The sequence below is a fragment of the Theropithecus gelada genome, chromosome 14 (genome assembly GCF_003255815.1).
Source record: "Theropithecus gelada isolate Dixy chromosome 14, Tgel_1.0, whole genome shotgun sequence".
Classification (NCBI taxonomy): domain Eukaryota; kingdom Metazoa; phylum Chordata; class Mammalia; order Primates; family Cercopithecidae; genus Theropithecus; species Theropithecus gelada.
Window position 1 is genome coordinate 69,444,912 of NC_037682.1, and position 12,187 is coordinate 69,457,098.

A 12,187-nucleotide genomic window follows, 5' to 3' on the forward strand; every position below is an offset into this window, starting at 1 on the left:
CTTGTAATCCCAGCTACTCGCGAGCTGAGGTAGGAGAATCGGTTGAACCCAGGAGGTAAAGGTTGCCATGAGCCGAGATTGCGCCATTGCACTTAAGCCTGGAGACAAGAGTGAAACTCCGTCTCAAAAATGAAATTTTAAAAAAAAATGTGTATTGGCCGGGCGCGGTGGCTCAAGCCTGTAATCCCAGCACTTTGGGAGGCCGAGGCGGGTGGATCACGAGGTCAGGAGATCGAGACCATCCTGGCTAACATGGTGAAACCCCGTCTCTACTAAAAATACAAAAAAAAAACTAGCCGGGCGTGGTGGCGGGCGCCTGTAGTCCCAGCTACTCGGAGGCTGAGGCGGGAGAATGGCGTGAACCCGGGAGGTGGAGCTTGCAGTGAGCCGAGATCGCGTCACCGCACTCCAGCCTGGGCGACAGAGCGAGACTCCGTCTCAAAAAAAAAAAAAAAAAAAAAAATGTGTATTGTTTTAAGCCCACTGTGTTTTTGATAATTTGTTACAGCATCTATGAGAAACTAATACAATCTCTAATCAAAGGTGACTGCTCTATGCTAGGAAATGCTAGCAGGATGAGAAGTAAAACTGTCCACTAAAGCTGCAACTGAAATCAGAGATGGGCTAGAAATGGAATAAATAAATAAATAAGATAAGTGTATACTGCAAGTCCTCACTTAGCATCATCAGTGGGTTCTGCAACTTTAGGCAAAACAATGTATAACAAAACCAATTTTACCATAGGCTGGCTAATTGATATAAACAAGAGTTAAGTTCCTGTGGCATATTTCTGGTCACAAGACATCACCAAACTTCTAAAGACCAAAACACCTCTAATATCAAACATTGACATCAATGTGACTTATACATACATTTAAGAAAGATTAATTAAAAAGAGGCCAGACCAGGTGCCTTGGCTCATGCCTGTAATCCCAGCACTTTGGGAGGCCAAAGTGGGCAGATCGCTTGAGCCCAGGAGTTTTGAGACCAGCCAAGGTAACATGACAAAACCCCATTTCTACAGAAAAATAAAACCCAAATACAAAACATTAGCCAGGCATGGCAGCACACACCTGTAGTCCCAGCTACCCAGGAGGCTAAGGTGGGAGGATCACTTAAGCCCGGGAGGTCAAGGCTACAGTAAGCCATGACCACACATCTTTGCACTTCAGTCTGGGCGACAGAGTGAGACCTTGTTTCAAAAACAAAACAAAAAACAAAAGCCTGGGCACAGTGATTCATGCCTGTAATCCCAGCAATTTGGGAGACCAAGGCAGAAGATCACTTAAGCTGAGGAGGTCGAGGTTGCAGTGAGCTGTGATCATGCCACTGCACTCCAGGCCAGGAAACAGAGTGAGTGGAATAAACAGAGTGAGTGGAATAAATAAGTAAGATAAGTGTCTCAAAATAAACAAGATCATTATTTACCCAATTTTTCCAGTTCAGGGTTGAGAGTGGCTAGAGCCTATCCCAGCAGCTCAAGGTGCAAGGCAGGAACCAACCATGTATAGAATGCTACACTATTCCAGGGTGCACTCACATGCACACCAACACTCACTCAGACCAGGACAATTGAAATATGCCAGTTAACTTAATGTGCACATCTGGCCAGGCACGGTGGCTCACGCCTGTAATCCCAGCTCTCAGGGAGGCAGAGGCGGGAGGATTGCTTGAGCCCAGGAGTTCGAGACCTGCCTGGGTAATATAACGAGACCCCGTTCTCCACAAAAAGGAAAAAACAAAACAAAACAAAAAAGACAAAAAATGTGCACATCTTTGGGATGTGGGAGGAAACCAGAGTACACAGAGAAAACAGAGTCCAAACTACACTGGTGACCCAGGCCAAGAAGTTGTTTGGTTTTTTTCTCATCAACATTGTAACAAAATAACATTATTCAAGGACTTGCTGTATTTCACTTTAAAATAAATTGCCAAACTGTTTCCCAAAATGGTTGTACCATTCAGGATCCTTTTGACACGTCCTCATCGTTCTTTGAGCTCTTCCTTGCTTTCTGGTCTAAGATATTCTAAGCTCTTCTTACACTTTCTTTGACCCAGCCCTCAAATGAGCCATTACGCCAAAGAGCTCTGATTCTTTTCAATGAAGAATGGTATTTAAACGTTAAGATCTGGCCAGGCACGGTGGCCCAAGCCTGTAATCCTAGCACTTTGGGAGGCCAAGGTGGGCAGATTGCCTGAGCTCGGGAGTTCAAGACCAGCCTGGGCAACATGGTGAAACCCTGTCTCTGCTAAAATACAAAAAAAAAAAAAGTTAGTCAGGTGTGGTGGTGGGCGCCTGTAGTCCCAGCTGCTTGGGAAGCTGAGGCAGGAGAATTACTTGAGCCCGGGAGGCAGAGGTTGCAGTGAGCCTCTCAGATCAGGCCACTGCACTCCAGCCTGGCAACAGAGTGAGAGTCAACATTTAAATGTTAAGATCTAGGCCGGGCACAGTGGCTCATGCCTGGAATCCCAGCACTTTGGGAGGCCGAGACACGCGGATCACGAGGTCAGGAGATCGAGACCATCCTGGCTAACAAGGTGAAACCCTGTCTCTACTAAAAATACAAAAAATTAGCCAGGCGTGGTGGCGGGCGCCTGTAGTCCCAGCTACTTCAGAGGCTGAGGCAGGAGAATGGCGTGAACCCGGGAGGCGGAGCTTGCAGTGAGCCAAGATCATACCACTGCACTCCAGTCTGGGCAACAGAGGGAGACTCCTTCTCAAAAAAAAAAAAAAAAAAAAGGAAGAAGTTAAGATCTAAGCATTAACATTCATTGTAATAGATGCCACTGTTCCCAAACTCAGACCTACTCTTGCTCTCTTTCTGACCTTTAAGAAGCATATCGTCTCGAGTTCTATAGCTTCAAGGAAATGAATTCTGCCAACAACCTGAGGGAGCTTGGAAACCGCTGATGAGAATGCAGCCCACCAATGTCATGATTGCAGCCTGTGAGACCCTGAGCAAAAGACCCATCTAAGCCATTTCCAGACTCCTGACCCACAGAAACTGTCAGATAATGAATATGTGTTGTTGTAAGACACTAAGTTTGTGGTAATTTGTTGCTGAGACATAGAAAACTTATAGGGGGCCAAAGGAGAGAAGCAGGAGAAGAAGAGGAAAGGAAGAGCTCTGGAGACGTTTTATATTTCCTAATTCTTCTTCCTTCCTCCTGCCTTGAGTGTACACACGAAGGCTGGAGCTGGAGCAGCTATTCAGAAACCATGAAGAAATGGCCAAGAAAAATTAATTTTTTGTGTGTGTGTGACAGAGTCTCACTCTGTCACCCAGGCTGGAGTGCAGTGGCGCAATCTCGGCTCAGTGCAAACTCCATCTCCTGGGCTCAAGCAATTTTCATGCCTCAGCCTCCCAATTAGCTGGGATTACAGGCGCCCGCCACCACACCCAACTAATTTTTGTATTTTTAGTAGAGATGAGGTTTCACCATGTTGGCCAGGCTGGTCTCAAACTCCTTACCTCAAATGATCCACCAGCCTCAGCCTCCCAAACTGCTGGGATTATAGGCATCAGCCACAGTGCCTGGCCCAAAATCACAAAGATCTTGAACTAAGTACTTTGAGTCATCAACCTAATGCCAGGAACCACCTGCCTCCAGAAATTCTATTAGGAGAAAGAGAAGTTTTTTAAAGCTGTTGTTTCTCAGGACTCTTTTACTTATAGCCAAAAGCTGTTCCTTAATGGTACAGTGTGTTTTGTAAGTTTCCATATGTATGCTTTGTTTTGTTTTGTTTTGTTTTGTTTTAACTATCTTTTCACTGCTGTTTGTTGAACATGGCAAGCACCCTCCCAGCTCATGGCTTTTGATCTTGCCATTCACTCTGCATGGAATTTTCTTCCCCTACATAGCTGCATATCTTGCTTCCTCACTCCTTTCAGGTTTCTGCTCAAATGTTACCTCATCAGAGAGGCTTTTCTTTAAAAAAATATATATATATATACTTTAATAAGTATAAAGTATATGAACAATTAGGTAAGCTTGTGGAGAAGCTGACCAAGATACATAAATTAGGAGATACAAGTGTCTGTCTAAATTTTCTATATTTTATTATTTTACAGAATATTTATTAAAGGTGTTTAATATACACTTTCTCATCTGTCATTTTGGAAGTCCTTTACTGTAGAGAGAATTCTATTGTCTGAGTAACCACCACGTTTTTTGTTTTGTTTTGTTTTGTTTGAGATGGAATCTTGCTGTTTCCCAGGCTGGAGTGCAGTGGTACAATCTCAGCTCACTGCAACCTCCGCCTCCCAGGTTCAAGTGGTTCTCCTGCCGCAGCCTCCCGAATAGCTGGGATTACAAGTGCGTGCCACCATGCCCAACTAATTTTTACATTTTTAGTAGAGGCAGGGTTCACCATGTTGGCCAGGCTGGTCTTGAGCTCCTGACCTCAAGTGATCCACCTGCCTCAGCCTCCCAAAGTGCTGGGATTACAGGCATAAGCCACCACGCCCAGCCTAAATATTTTTTGAAATTTGTTTATCATCTGTCCTCTTGCCCTCAGAATGCAAGCTTCCTGACAGTAGGACTTCATCTCATTTGTTTGTTGCCATGTGCCCAGCTTCTAGAAAAATTACCTGGTGTATAATACATGCTTAATAAGTATATTATTTCTAATTTAACTTCATTGTCAGGAGACATGCTTTGTATAACATCTTTTTAAATTTTCTTGAGAATTTCTTTTGCCCTTGTACATGTTCTAGCGCATATTTTAAAAGAATGCATATTCTTTATTTGTTGGATGCAGCATTCTATTTCTATTATATCAAGTATGTTAACTATGTCACTCCAGTGTCTATTCTGTTTAATTTTTATCTGATCCATGAACTTAATGTAAAAATGTGATAAAAATCTCCAAACATATATAACTGTGCATTTGTCAATTTCTTCCTTTTTGCTTTATGTGGTGATTCTCTGTTGTTAGGCTTATGATTTTGGTGATTTGTGTCTTTTAACATTGTATCTTTAGGCCAGGCACCGTGGCTCATGCCTGTAATCCCAGCACTTTGGGAGGCCGAGGCAGGCGGATCACGAGTCAATAGGTCAAGACCATCCTGGCCAACAAGGTGAAATCCCGTCTCTACTAAAAATACAAAAATCAGCCAAGTGTGGTGGTGGGCACCTGTAGTCCCAGCTACTCGGGAGGCTGAGGCAGGAGAATTGCTCGAGCCTGGGAGGCAGAGGCTACAGTGAGCCGAGATTGTGCCACTGCACTCCAGCCTGGTGACAGTGAGACACCATCTCAAAAAAAAAAAAAAAATTGTACCTTTTGGGAGTAGCACAATTGCTAGATTCTATTTTTATCCAATGATAGTTTTTGGATTTGTATAGGTGAGTTTAATCTGTTTCACTATATTGTATCTTCCTGTACTAGAACATGTCTCTCCATGAAAATGTAAGCTTCATGAGTGTGGGGAGTTTGTTTTACTCACTACTATATCTCTATAGCTTAGAACAGTGCTGCACTTATTAGGCACTCAATAAATATCTATTCCTTGTTTTATAGTGATTATTGCTATGTTCATACTCATTTCTATTATCTTAAATGTTTTCTTTTTACTATTTTGCTTCTTTCTTTCTTTTTTTTTTGAGATGGAGTCTCGCTCTGTTGCCCAGGCTGGAGTGTAATGGCGCTATCTCGGCTCACTGCAAGCTCCGCCTCCCGGGTTCAAGCGATTCTCCTGTCTCAGCCTCCTGAGTAGCTGGGATTACAGGCGCCCGCCACCACGCCCACTTAATTTTTGTATTTTTAGTAGAGACAGGGTTTCACCATATTGGTCAGGCTGGTCTTGAACTCCTGACCTCAGATGATCTGCCCACCTCAGCTTCCCATAGTGCTAGGATTACAGGCGTGAGCCACCATGCCCAGCCTATTTTGCTTCTTTATTGTTATTTTCTGTATTCTGTTGGAATGATAACATTTTCTTGGCTTCCCTCTCCCCCACTGATGCCTTAGAAGATAAAAATTGTCTTCCTATTCTTTTAATGATTATCCTTAAAAAAGATATATATAAATTTAGCTATGAACTTTCATAAATTGTCAGTGTCTCCATCCTCCTCCAAAATAAGATGAAACCTTCAATATATTTTAACACTCACTGATCACCCCTCTTGAATTCCTTTTTTTTTTTTTTTTTTTTTTGAGACGGAGTCTTGCTCTGTTGCCCAGGGTAGAGTGCAGTGGCCGGATCTCAGCTCACTGCAAGCTCCGCCTCCCAGGTTTACGCCATTCTCCTGCCTCAGCCTCCTGAGTAGCTGGGACTACAGGCGCCTGCCACCTCGCCCAGCTAGTTTTTTGTATTTTTAGTAGAGACGGGGTTTCACCGTGTTCGCCAGGATGGTCGCGATCTCCTGACCTCGTGATCCGCCCGTCACGGCCTCCCAAAGTGCTGGGATTACAGGCTTGAGCCACCGTGCCCGGCCTTGAATCCCTTTTAATTAGTTTTTGTACATGTCTAAAAATGATTTTATTTTTCCCTCACTCTTTTTTCTTTTTCTTTCTTTCCTTTATTTTTTTATTTTTTTAATTTTTTTTGAGACAGGGTCTTACTCTGTCACCCAGGCTGGAGTGCAGTGGCATGATCTTGTCTCACTGCAGCCTCGACCTCCTGAGCTCAAGCAATCCTCCCACCTCAGCCTCCTGAGTAGCTGGGATGACAGGCACTTGCCAACCTGCTCAGCTAATTTTTTAGTGTTTCTTTTTGTAAAAGCAGGGTCTCCCTATGTTGCCCAGCTGGTCTTGAACTCCTGGGCACAAGCGATCCTCCCCACTTCAGACTCCCAAAGTGTTAAGATTACAGGCATGAGCCACCACACCCAGCTTTTCCCTCACTCTTGAATGATAGGTAATCGCCTGTAATCCCAGCACTTTGGGAAGCTAAAATGGGAAGATTCCTTGAGCAACCCAGGAGTTCAAGACCAGCCTGGGCAACACAGCGAGACCCCATCTGAAAAAAAAAATGTTGGCATTGCAGAGGAGGAGGTGGAGCAAGATGGCTGAATAAAAAGCCTCTACTAATTGTCCTCCCCACAGGAACACCAAATTGAACAACTATCCACACGAAAAAAGTACCTTCATAAGAACCAAAAATCAGGTGAGTAATCATAGTACCTGGTTTAAACTTCATATTACTTAAAGAGCACGTAAGAGGGTAGAAAAAACAATCTCAAATTGCAGACGCCACCTCTCTTCCATCCCCTGGCAGTGGCCATGTGACATGGAGAGAATCTATGTGTTTGGGGGAGGGAGAGCACAGTGATTGTGGCACACTTTGCATTGGAACTCACTGCCACCCTGTCACAGTGGGAAGCAACACTGTGCAAAACTCAGCCAGCACCCATGGAAGCATGGAAGAGCATTTAGACCAGCCCTGTCTGGGTGGGGAATTGTCTATCCCAGTAGCTGAGACCTGAGTTCCAGCAAGTCTCATCGCTGTGGGCTAAAATGCTCTGGGCTTCCAAGGAAACCTGAGAGGCAGTCTTAGCCACAAGGACTGCAATTCCTCGGCAAGTCCTGGTGCTGTTCCAGGATCAAAGCCAGTGGACTTAGGGGGCATGTGACCTAGTGAGACACTGGCCAGCGTAACCAAGGAAATGCTTGCACCATCTCTCCTGCAGCACCAGGCAGCACAGCTCATGACTCCAGGAGAGACTCCTCCCTTCCGCTTGCGCAGAGGAGAGGGAAAAGTAAAGAGGACTTTGTCTTGCAACTTAGATACTTGCTCAGCCACAGTAGAATAGGGCACCAGGTAGAATCCTGAGGACCCCATTCCAGGCCCTAGCTCCTGGATGACATTTCTGTACACACCCTGGGCCAGAAGGGAACATGCTGCCTTGAGGGGAAGAACCCACTAATGGCAGAATTCATCATCATCTGCTGACAATAGAGTCCTTGGGTCCTGAATAAACAGCAGGGATAGCCAGGTGGTACTCACCATGGGTCTTGGGTGAGATTCAGAGATGTGCTGGCCTCAGTTGTAAACCCAGCATATTCCCAGCTGTGGTGGCCACGGGGAGGGGCTCCTTCTGCTTGAGAAAAGAGTAGAGAGGACTTTGTCTTAAAGTGAGGTACCAGCTCAGCCACAGTAGGGTAGAGCACCAAGCAGGCTCTTGGGGTTCCTGATTCCAGGCCTTGGCTTGTGGATGGCATATCTGGACCTTCCCTGGGACCAGGGCCCTAAAGGGAGAGTCCCAGGACCAGCAGCATTCACCACAAGTTGACTGAAGAGCCTTGGGTCTTGAGTGAACATTGGCGGTAGCCATGCAGTACTCACTGTGGGCCTGGCACATGGTGGCCACAGGGAGAGATTCTTCTGCTTGTGGAAAGGAAGGGAAGAGTATGAAGAACTTTGTCTTGTGTCTTGGGTACCAGCTCAGTCACCGTAGAATAGAGCACCAGGTAGACTCCGAAGGTTTCTGACTCTAGGCCTGGCTCCTGGACAGCATCTCTGAACCCACCTGGAGTCAGGGGAACTCACTGCCCTGAAGAGAAGGACACAAGCCTGGCTGCCTTCTACTGTAGAGCCCTAGGGCCTCAAGTGAACATAGGAAGTACCAAGCAGTGATTACTGTGGGCAAGAACCAGTTATGTACTGGCTTTAGGTCTGACTCAGTGCAGTCCCAATGGTAGTAGTTGCAGAGGTGCTTGTATCACCCCTCTTCTAGCTCCAGGTGGCTCAGCACAGAGAGAGAGACAGACTTTATTTGTTTGGGAGAAAGTAAAGGAAGGGAGCAAGAGTCTCTACTTGGTAATCTGGATCATCCTTCTACATCTTATCCCAGACCACCAAGGCACTACCTCTGTGAGTCTGTAAGAGCCATAGTGTTACTGGGCTTGGGGTTGCCCCTAAGGCAAAGATGGCTGCAGTGACTAAAAAAAAAAAAAAAAAAAAAAACTGGGATCACAACACCCAAGTCCCTTCAAATACCTTCAAATAGGTGCAAACAAGCCCAAATTGTGAAGACCACAATAAATGCTTAATTCTTCAATGCCCCAACACCAACGGACATCCACAAGCATCAAGACCATCTATGGAAACATGAGATCACCAAATGAACTAAATAAGGCACCAGTGACCAATCCCGGAGTAATCGAGATATGTGACCTTTCAGAAGAAGAATTTAAAATAGCTGTTTTGAGAAAACTCAGCGAAATTCAAGATAATACAGAGAAGGAATTCAGAATCCTATCCAATAAATTTAGCAAAGAGACTGAAATAACTTAAAAGTGTCAAGCAGAAATTCCGAAGTTGAAAAATACAATTAATATACTGAAGAATAGAGAAATCTCTTAACACAGAATTGATCAAGCAGAAGAAAGAATTAGTGAGCTCGAAGACAGGCTGTTTGAAAATAAACAGTCAAAGGAGACAAAAGAAAAAAGAATTTTTTAAAAGGAAGTATACTAAAAAATCTAGAAAAGAGCCTCAAAAGGTCAAACCTAAGACTTATTGGCCTTAAAGAGGAGGTCAAGAGAGAAATCCGGGTAAAAAGTTCATTTAAAGGGAAAATAATAGAGAACTTAACAAACCTAGAAAAAGATATCAATATTCAAGTATAAGAAGGTTATAAAACACCAGGTAGATTTAGCCCAAATAAAACTACCTTGAGACATTTAATAACCAAACTCCCAAAGGTCAAGGGTAAAGAAAGGACCCTAAAAGTAGCAAGGTGAAAGAAACAAATAACATACAATGGAGCTGCAATACACCTGACAGCAGGCTTTTCAGTGGAAATCTTACAAGTCAGGAGAGAGTGGCATGACAAATTTACAGTGCTGAAGGACTATACTATTCTATTTATCCTAGAATAGTATAGGCAGTGAAAATATTCTTCAAATAATGAAGCAGCATTATTCACAACAGCCAGAGAAACAAAAGCTGAGGGATTTCATCAACACCAGACTTGTCTCGTAAGAAATGCTAAAGATAGTTCTTCAATTTGAAAGAAAAGGATGTTAATGGGCTATAAGAAATCATCAGAAGGTACAAAACTCACTGACAACAGCAAGTACACAGACTATTATAACACTATAGTCATGTAGAAAGACTAAAAGGTGAATCTGTCAAAAATAACTACAACATAGACAGTACGATAAGATATAAATAGAAACAATAAAAAGTTAAAAGCAGGGGGATGAAGTTAAAGTGTAGAAATTAGCTGGAAATGGTGGCACGCACCTGTAATCCCAGCAATTTGGGAGGCTGAGGTGGGAGGATTGCTTAAGCTTGGGAGGTCAAGGCTGCAGTGAGCCGTGATCGTGTCACTGCACCACACACCAGCCTGAGTGAGACTCGGCCTCAAAAAAAAAAAAAGAAAGAAAGAAAGAAAGAAAAGAAAAAAAAAGTAAAGTATAGAGTTTTCATTAGTTTTCTCTTTGTTAGTTTATGCAATCAGTGTTAAGTTGTCATCGGTTTAAAAAACAGGTTATAAGATATATGCAAGCCTCATGATAACCTCAAATCAAATACAACAGATACACAAAAAATAAAAAGCAAGATATTAAAACATACCACCAGAGAAAATCACCTTCACTAAAACAAAGACAGGAAGGAAGGGAAGAGGAAAGAGAAGTCCATAAAACAACCAGAAAACAAAAAAAAGACAGAAGTCTTTACTTACCAATAATAACACTGAATGTAAATGGACTAAACACTCCACTCAAAGACATAGAGTGGCTGCATGGATCAAAAACAAGACCCAATCATCTGTTGTCTAAAAGAAACACACTTCACCTATAAAGACACACATACACTGACAATAAAGGACTATAAAAAGCACATGGAAACTAAAAGCTGAGTGTTGCAACAAGGAGTGGGAAACTGAAGAATCTAGTGAGACTGTGCTAGGGTGAATTCAGTTAATCAACACATTTCACTCATCCCCTGCCCTGTGTCAGTCTTATACTGGTTTCCACAGATACGGAGATGGATCATGAACATTTCCTTCTCTCAAAGAGCTCATGAGCTAGCCGGGCATGATGGCAGGCACCTGTAATCCCAGCTACTCAGGAGGCTGAGGCAGGAGAATCGCCTGAACGCAGGAGGCAGAGGTTGCAGTGAGATTGTGCCACTGTACTCCAGCCTGGGCAACAAGAGCGAGACTCCATCTCAAAAAACAAACAAAAAAAAGCTCAAAAGCCAGTTGAGGAGACAAACACATATGCATAAATCACAGTACAACATGTTATGACCCATAAAAGGAATTAATTAAATGCAATAGGAACCCAGAGAAGAGAGCAATAATTATGCCTCTGCACAGGGTATTAGGAGATTAAAAGATGGTATTTCAGCTGAGGTGGGTCTTTTTTTTTTTTTTTTTTTTTTTTTTTTAAGACTAGGTCTCATTCTGTCGCTTAGGTTGCAGTGGCACAATCATAGCTCACTATAACCTCAAACTCCTGGGCTTAAGCTATCCTCCTTGTTATGCTTTGAATATGTGTCTCTGCTGGGCAAGGTGGCTCGATCCTGTAATCCCAACACTTTGGGAGGCGAGGTAAGCAGATCACTTGAGCCCAGGAGTTCAATACCAGCCTGGTCAACATGGTGAAACTCTGGCTCTACAAAAAATACAAAAAAATTTGCCAGTGCCGGGCGTGGTGGCTCAAGCCTGTAATCCCAGCACTTTGGGAGGCCGAGACGGGCGGATCACGAGGTCAGGAGATCGAGACCATCCTGGCTAACACAGTGAAACCCCGTCTCTACTAAAAAATACAAAAAATAGCCGGGCAAAGTGGCGGGCGCCTGTAGTCCCTGCGACTCGGGAGGCTGAGGCAGGAGAATGGCACAAACCCGGGAGGCGGAGCTTGCAGTGAGCTGAGATCTGGCCACTGCACTCCAGCCTGGGCGACAGCGTGAGACTTCGTCTCAAAAAAAAAAAAAAAAAAAAAAATTTGCCAGCATGGTAGTGCATGCCTGTAGTCCCAGCTACCCAAGAGGCTGAGGTGGGAGGATTGTTTGAGCCTGGGAGGCAGAGGTTGCAGTGAGCCACTGCTCTCCAGCCTGAATAACAGAGCAAGACCCTGGAGAAAAAAAAAGAAAGAAAGAAAGAAAAGAAAAATAAATAAAAATAAAATAAAAACTTAGGTTGGGCTCAGTGCCTCATGCTTATAATCCCAGCACTTTGGGAGGTCAAGCCAGGCAGATCACTTGAGACCAGGAGTTTGAGACCAGCC